Here is a 9,436-nt window from a genome sequence, read left to right as displayed (position 1 = left end):
TAAAAATTTGTCACAAAAAACATTTTAAAACACATTTACACCACCAAAATACCAAAAATATTTGTATATATATATATATATATATATATAGATATCGAAATCCATTTTTTTACATCAAAATATTCCAAAACTTGGATGATTTAAGTACAAAATGGCTCAAAGCCCAGCTACAAACACTCATATGGCTATGCCAAAACACCTGCTAAAATGAGCCTATTGCTCCAAAAAAGCTAAAAGAGCTCTAGCTACCCTCCGAAGAGGAACCAGAAACTGCTCAGGTACACCAACGAGATGTCGCTACATATGAGCGGGAATATCCCTCATAGGAAGGGGGGGGGGACACCCATAGTCAAAACCTTCTAGGTTCCTCAGAACCTCGCGGAGACTATCGGCATCGCGCCCTCCAACATGTAGTTGTCCGCCTTGTCGCACATAGCGAGGTTCGCCTGCAGGTCATACTGGTGCCACATCTATGTTAAGCATAAAAGTTTCATGTCAGTTCTTATCTCATCATTAAAAAAATTACATATACATTCAAAAGCACAAAAATACTGAAGTACTATAAAAACATTTCTCACCTTGAGGACCCTAGTTGGTCCAGGGTGGTAGCATCAAGTCTGGGTCGCCAGTAAAGTCCATGCCTTCATAGGCAGAGTCGTCAACAATCACAATCTGGCTGCGAAGCCACTAGAAGAAGTCTTCGTCAAAAAAGCACCGAAGTGGTCCTCCTCCTGTGCGAGGATCAAGTGATGACCAATGACCCTGCCTTGGCTCCCTCGAATCAAAGGGACCTAAGCTCACCCGTGGGCACATGACAGGTACCCTCTCAAGGAAAAATGAGACTATGATAGTACCGTACCCAAAACTGTGTTGGGTATGGGTCTTGCATGCTGTTAATTCTACCTTCAACTGGCGAAGCACTGCTTCACACCAGTTGAACATCTGGGGCTAGACATAGTCAATGGCAAGCAACAGTTGGGCCTTTGTCACTACATGGGGACTTTTTGACCCCGCCAATTACACAATCAACCATAAAACTACCCTCATAGACCGAGATCGAATCCTCTCTATCGAGACTCTGTTGCTGACTAGTCCACTCTCAGGGATGCAGTAGATTTGTACCAGCTCTGATGTAGATCATGGATCTGAACTACCACCGGTAAGATTTTCTTGTGCCCCATGGCACAAAAAAACAGTCAAAAAGTAAATATCATCCTAATCAATCGCCAAATCCTGATGTCCAACCCTGAACACTTACTCGTGTTCATCCCAACGTTGTATGATCCATCTCAGTAAATCCTCCTGTCCTTTCATCAGCTCTAGCATTGCATACTTCAATAAACTGCAATGGCGCAATGCAAGTATACAAGCTGGATCGTTTCACATCAGCAATTCTTCATTATCATGGGCCTTTTCTCTCCATAGGTGAGTCATTTCAGCCTAAAACCTGTGCAAATTAAGCCTAAAAAAAGTTAAAATGGGGTAAAATCACTTAGGGAATCCATGCATGAGGGTTTCAATTGTGCCCTACAGCCCTAATGCCCCTCCAAGTGCTACACAAGGAGGATTAATTCCCTCCAATGGCTCGTACAGAGCATTTAACGCTCTCTACTAGCCATCTAGAGGGCATTAGTGCGCAAAAATGGCTCTAGGGCACCTCAGATCTGCAAATTTCCACCCACAAAGCTGTTAAAAAAAGGTTTAATAAAGCATAGAGAAAGGTTTTAGCTCTCACCTGGGACTAACACCACATCGAATGGTTGCCTGGATCTCCTAAAATGGTCCACAGAAAATCTGCTCCTCTTTAGCTCCAACAAGCTCTCACAAACTTCAAAATAGTGAAAATGATGCATGTGAAAGCTCAAAGCATCTCCTTATATAACTTTGAGAGACATGATTTTTTGAAAATAATTAAAGAGGAAGTAGTCCATTCTACATGAATTTTATCACGCATGAACCCAAATAAAAGGAATTGCTACTTTTTTCTACTTTTTACTACTTTTGATGAAAGTACTTCTAGGAATGAAAAGCGATAAAAGCTGCATGAAAGTCTTTATAAAGCACTGTTAGGGATATTTTATTTCTCTTTAAAAAATACAAACATCCTTGAGTTTTCATCGTTAATCTCGTTAAAATCTATCTAACAATGGTAAAGCACTTTTGGATACATTTTATTACTCTTTAAAAAATATAAACATCTCTGAGTTTGTGTAGTAGGGCTCGTTAAACATATATACCACAATCAGTAAAGCACTTTAGGGATATTTTGTCACTGTTTAAACAATATAAACAGCCCCGAGTTTTCATCATTTGCACTCGTTAAATATATGCAAACAATGCACTGAGCACCTCTTTTTTGATCTTGTTCCAGCTCATAAACTGAAAAAGACCAATGGAGCATCCTTTTTAGGCACTTTTTTCTCTCTCTTTAAACTGAAAAAATCCCCGAGTTGTGTCTTGCTACTTGTTAAACATGCTAAAGATGACCCAAGCATTCTTTCAGGTACCTTTTTCTTGCTCGTTAAAAAATGAAAAATCCCGAGTTTTTCTTACCGAGCTCATTAAATTGTCACGAAAAAACACGAGTTTAGTCCATCGCCTCGTACTCGTAACAAAATGAGGTCGACATCTATTGGAAAAAGGTTTCTCTTTATCCAAGTTCAATAGATTAAAATACGGAAAAGTAACCTATCCGGGTATACTATTAACCTTTTTTCGCACCCGATTAACAACTATGACAAAGGGACCACCATGGAGTCTCTCTTACGATCTTTTCAGACTCTCTAAAGATGAAAAGACCACCGATTTTGCCTGTTTGGACTCATTAAACTAATAATATAGGGCAAAGATTCATTCTTTTTGCGATCCTTTTTAGACTCTTTAAACATGAAAAGATTGATGAGTTTACTCGTCTGGAGTCATTAAAAAATCAGACGGGGAAAGTGGACAATACAACTGTATCCTATATTCGAAAGCATGGTTTGGTAGCATTCATTCCCTTGAACATGGTACTCCCTCAAATAAACCTTCATTTTGATAGCCTCTTAGTATGAACCCTACCAACCTATGAGTTTTTAGCCTATATACCTTGATGTAATTGCATCTTCGTATCTTAAACACTATGTAGTGTTCATGAGTCTAGTGCTATCTAGTTAAAACCATTGTCGTGCCGTCTATTGTTCAAGGGTCTCTATTTTTTTCCTCTATCAACCGATCCTACATATCCTTTCATCATGCCCTCCGTTGTTTAGATCCAAAAGCTCAAAATATTCTTCAAAAAACAAAATCATCCTTGTTCGGTTTCGTGTCAACTGATGTAGGACACGTCATTGCCTATCTTTTGATAGGTTCCTTCCTATCGACTTCAACACTCTATCTAGGAAGATAACCCAAAAACACATTCAGTGCCTTGGTGCTTGCAGAAATTAGTGGCAGGTTACTTGTGCTTGATCATGGGTTTTCATTATTGGCTCCTAGTTAAGCGATTCTATGAGTGTTCGACGACAAAAGAAGCTTTCACACTCGCTAGTTTGCACTGTGAATCTTGGAGACCATCACCATTATCAGTGGCCTTGCTTGCATCTATTAACATTCTCCATTATTGGGTGGTAATCAGATGATTTCGTGCATGTTCGATGTCAACTCATTTTATCACATGTAGCAATCTATGTTGTTCGGTGAAGCAGGAATCAAGACCTTGGGTAGAGGTTTGCATCATTCAGCCTTGTTTCCTCTCCCAAGCTGTGATATTGTTCTTTGGAGACAGCTATTTTAGGATGATCTATTATGACACTGGATCCACCCTGCGTCATATTGGAAACCAACATTGTTATATCTCAGATGAGAAAATTAGTCTGACATAGCTACTTAGCATGGGAATGCCCGACTCAGGACATGATTTTAGCAGTTTATATATATGTATCTTTGTTGTATCACGTTTTCCTTGCCGCCCGCAACTTTTGTTTCTCTTCACAAAGATTTTGACAGCAAATTATAGTGTTTTTCATAAAGTATTTCGGCCATCATCTCTGCCTCTGATCTCATACATTAGGGGGGCATTTGTTATAGGACAAATTGACCTCCTAATCAACTCAGAGGAGAAAGACAAGATGACTGAATCTATGACCACAGTTGCAGTCCTAGAATCCACACTAATGCTCTCTATACACTGATAACCCACTTTATAAAACTTTTTACCAAGCATAAAGTAGCGTTAGTCGCCCTACTAACTCGTGTTGTTAGAAAAGGGGGAGCGTTAGTGAACTTAAGTGATGTTCAGAAGGTTCTGCCAACGAATCTGTTCATAAATATCTAGATATTAAATCCCTATAGTTGTGCAAGAAAAGCAAGGAAACTCCAAAAATCAAGACATTTGGAGAAATTTTATTCCGAGAATGAAGGAAAATGGGAAAAAGCTTGTAAACAGGGCAGGTTCACGGTTTTTTCCCTAATGAACTATAGGTGGAGTTTGCCAGCCCTAATTTGATTGCTACATAAGCAATGAGAGGGCCATTGCAAAAAGGGTCAGAGCATTTAGAAGGATAGCCCATAGAGCTGTTGTGAAGTGTCATATTCTTGAAGGAGCTAGCTGAAAGAAGGAGAGAGAGAGAGGAAGAAGGGGTAAGGAAGGCTGATGCAACAGATTGTTGTAATCACTCTTCCATTCTGAATATAGAACTGCAGTTGTGTTCCTTACTCCAAAGTGTCGGTGATATTGTGCATTTATTTGTTCATTCTGATGCTTTTTGAGTTGAGTAGATAAGTTATACATTTATACATGTTTGTTATGGATTCTTACATTAATTTTCAGAAGTGTATGCTATGATTGGTTTACTTTGTCCTTTGTGCAGGAATCATCTTGGAGCCGGCTTAGAAGGAGTTCTTCTTGCCGCACGGAGATCCCCAAGCGAATCTAGAAGGAACCAAAGGTGATCCTCTTTCCATACCCTGTCAATTTATGTCTGATAGATGAACATGTGTGTAACAGGTAGCTTTTGTGGATAATCTTACAGTGTTTCGAAAGTCCCAAGAAGACCCTTGAGGGTAGTTTTCATCCCGTGCATTTTACCCCATAGCATACCTTCCTAGCATGACAAGGTGATGCTGAAATGAAGACAGCAAGGACAAAGAAAAAAGAAACACCTGGAGAGAAGAAGTAATAAAGAGAGTTATCATGGGGACATGAGGCATATCATGGACCGCGATATAAAGAAGACATTGAATGATGACTTAGAGGATTCTGATATTTATCAAATACCCTGTAGAAGGTAAATATAAACGACAAATTGGATCTTTTATGAAGATGAAGCATAGACCAGATCTACCATCAAGAATGGAAGTGATGAGCCCCAGAAATGGGTAATTATATGGGCTCATTTTACCTCTTAATTTGACTTAATCCACCATTCTCATTAGTTTATTGCATGTTTTTTATCATATTTATGTTAATATAGTGAATTGGGTTAGTCATTATGCCAAAAAGTCTAATGTGTGCTTCATGCAGATTTTTGGTCATTTTGAGACAAAATCAAAGGTTTAATGAGCATTTGGCAACCAAATTCATGGAAGAAAAAGGGAGAGGATTTGTAGGAGGGTGTCCCCTTCATTTATGAGCCCTTACCTTGAATTCTCCACCATCAGCTCGGAGTTCAAGGGCCACCACATCGATGATCACAAGGGCAGCCGAGCAGGGCTAGTAAAGTTGTTGTTAGCTGCAAGTTTTGGCAACCGAGTTCCTAAAGTTTAGGAGGATTGTTGGGGTCCTCTATTTGTATAAATAAGAAGGCTTAGGACCTTAGTTTTGTTAGTTAGATTTTAGTCATTTCTTTAGTCTATTTTTGCACTCTAGTGCAGCCCTGTATCAACACATTTTTGAGATTTTTCTTATAGACAGTTTTTGGGATGTAACTATTATTTTTTGATCAATAAATATGAATTCAGCTTTGCACCAGCCTTGATCTTTCTTAGGAGGCTGTAGCTCTTGGGGTTGGGCCCAACCCAAGTGCCATTACCTCCTTTGTGTACTTTTATGTGTCTTTGCTGCATTCATAGAATAATTTCTGTTATTTAGGTTAAAATCTTGCTTTATTACTTAGGTTGTTTTTTATGATTGAGATAGTTTTTCATGCTTTAGGTTGATTTGATAGTTTGGTAATAGAAAATATCCACAAAAAGGCTATCAAGCAGTCCTTGATCTCATTTCTCCCTCCTTGGGACCATGAACTTAGACAAAGGCATACTTGTTGCCACGAAAATATTGTTTTTGCCTTCCAATGCAATTTCTAGTGTTATATTTTAAGTTGGAAAAGTTGATATCAGTTGTGTTTTCATTTTTAGATCTGTTCTTGCTCAATTTCCATAGCTCTCTTACATGATTTTCTGTCTTTAAACTTATTTTCATCATATTTCTGGTTTTAAGGGCATATTAGGTCAAAATAGATAGATCTTTGGTTTTCTCAGTCTTTGTTCGATTAGTTTTGGAAAGTAGTGTGCAGAGCACCTACGATACATCCCTACCTACCCTTCCTCCATCATACAACCTGTTCCAGTCCCTAATCCAAGATTCCTTCCCTTCATTTTCCACACTTTTCCAATTTGCCCTAATTTCTACATCTGTGTGCAACATTGCCCTCTCCATCCTTGAAAAAATCCAACCACCTTCATCACTCCTTAGCTTCATTTACTAGGTCCTATACCCCTTCACATCCTCATCCATCCTCCATTTCCACTTTCCCGCCGTTTTTCCACCATCAAACCTCTAAAATCCTCTTTTGACTATTCCTGTAGAACTTCCTATAGAACTTCCTGTAGAACCCCTACAGACTTCCTATAGAAGTTCACATGAGCAGTTTTTCGAGATCTGATCACTGTGAAATTCTCTGGAAGGGTGCTAGGGACCCCTTAGGCCCTCTTCTCACCTTCCCAAACTCCTGCAAGCGCCCAATCCATTTCCTTTCGCCAATCAACCTCTGCACAGTAAAAAATAGTTAAAGCGCATGCATAATAATTCTGCAAAATTACTCAAAACTACAAAAAGATGATTTTTCCATATTTTCCTTCAGAAGAAGCTTAGTCACATGCATTTTACCTTTCCAAGAGTCAATGGCATCCATTTCAGCAGCTTTTATCTCTTTTCTTTCACCAGTAGGGTTAGTCGGTAAAACTAGGGTTTGTTAGGGTTTGCATTTCCTTTCAACTTTCAGCTTCTTTTTGCAAGTATATTAGCCTCTTTGGAGTTAGTTTTCATCCATCACAGTTAAAAGATTCTTCTAGGAACTCATAGAAGTTGGCTTAAGCTCCTAGAAAACTTGTGCCAACTGATCAAGTGACAGCCTACAATAAGAGCTAGTACTTGTGCATATAGCACCGTCGCTTCCAAGTTTGTTACGAACAACCGGGTTGATAAAAGTAAAGAAGGGAGTCCCAGGAGTTGCAGCATCATTACTGCAAATACTGGAGCCCACCAGCAAGATGAAGCAATAAGCAAGACACATTCTCATTGCCACCTCATCATGAATTCCATGTCATCATTGTTAAGATGTAACTTGTACATAATGGTCAATATGTGTCCATGTGTCATGCCACATCATCATATCAAATGTAATTTTTTATTTTCAAAGAAAGGGACAACATGTAATGTTTGGAAGTCCAAGATTCATGTGTGGAATATTAAGAGTCACATAGTCATATATGGAAAAAAATCACATACAGAAGTCTAAAGGTCACTAGAATTCCAAGAGTCATGAGGGTTTTCCAAGAGTTATGAGGATATGAAAGGTCATTCCTCTTGTTATATAAGCAACCTCATAACTCAAGCATGGGTATTTTAGAGGCTTAAACTTTAGAGAGCTAGTCTTGGCTTCTCTACTTGGCATAGGAGAGAAAATTATTCTTTGGAGAAGCAAGAAGTAACTTAATGTTCCACTACTGGAACTAGTGCCTCACCATTGTAATTGTGTACTCGGATATTTCACCTTATAATTGAAGCTCGATGAGCCAACACATTTTCCATGCATGTATTGTCAAATCCTTAGGACTATTATTTATATTTTTTCTGTAGGTGTTTCATTCATATATACTAAGGAAATTGAACTATTTTAATGGCCTTGGTACTTATCTTGTTGAAAGTGTGTTGTATGTGGTTTAATGGTTGTTTTATTTATGTGAACTATTTTTCTAGATTATTAATGAATATTTATTTTCCTGTGTGTCTCTCTTAGTTTAGCACTATTGTTTCCTTTTAGAGGCTCATTTTTCTCTCCCACCTCATGAAAGTCTCCTTTTACACATTATAATCGGTGTTTCACAGTCTCAACTTACTTGCTTGTTCAATGTCTATGTATTTAATCTCTTATGTTATTCATTGAAACCAAGGCAAGCATTTGCGTTATGGTGGCTGAATCCATGATCCAAATGGGCCTCCTACACCCAATGATGTGAGGTCTAATTGGGACTTCACATCGGGCAGACCCCCTATCTGTTGGCGGTATCTAGCACCGTCAACAAGCTCAAAAAAGGGAATTTTAACCTTGGCTTATCAAGTTAGGTGTAACCACCCCATCCTACAATTTCCCCCTTTTACAAGCTCTCCAGGGTAAACATAAGCTAAGTGTTACTATGACATGACTTGACCTCCATGTTCCGGTTATCGAAGTGGGGTATGCTAACCAGAAACGTACTACCACCCTTCAAGGACACCAAATCACCCAAGTGTCTCAAAACAACCATTAGTGATCAATCCCTTTGTTGGAACTTTCTTTTTCTTGACTTTACCTCTAAACCAAATGAAAGACGTTGTGCATGTAGTTGAAAAGCTCCAGTCACATGCATGAGCCTTCCTCCATGTAGTTGCAACTGAAATTTTCCATTTATGTGCCTGTGGTTGTGAGATCATTACCATTTTTTCAGGACCAGCGTATAGGCCACTGCACAGAACAACCCAAAACTCCCCACATGAATACCATGGTTGAATGCCATGAAGTTATTTTTATTTTAACATTATTTTTATTTTATTTTGACAAAGTAAAAATATTTTAACGTAAGGTTATTTTTATTTTATTTTCACCAAGTTAAAATGTTTACATTGCATTACAATACGTTACACATCCCTATCATATTTTATTTTTATTTTTACTGAGTCAAAATGTTTACATTACATTACATTACACATCTCTATGATATTTGGTTAGAGAGAGCCTCTTGGTTCAACAATGGAAAAAATTACAAAAAATAACGTCAATGCAAGGAAATGAAAATGTTACAGGAGATTATTTTGGAATAGACATTGGCCATTAAACTAACTTTTATTTACCATTCCTCTTCAATGTATAATGTTATTTCCAAAGTTTTCATCGACATGCACACCTGTTAAAGGACTTATCAATTGTGATACTGTGAGTTAGTGATATTTCAAAACAAAAATCAAATTATTCTTATA

Source organism: Pinus tabuliformis, chromosome 1_1 (genome assembly GCF_031772625.1).
Source record: "Pinus tabuliformis cultivar Carrire ecotype Pingquan chromosome 1_1, CPIR1, whole genome shotgun sequence".
NCBI classification, from domain to species: Eukaryota; Viridiplantae; Streptophyta; class Pinopsida; order Pinales; family Pinaceae; genus Pinus; species Pinus tabuliformis.
This window is presented reverse-complemented; position numbering follows the sequence as displayed.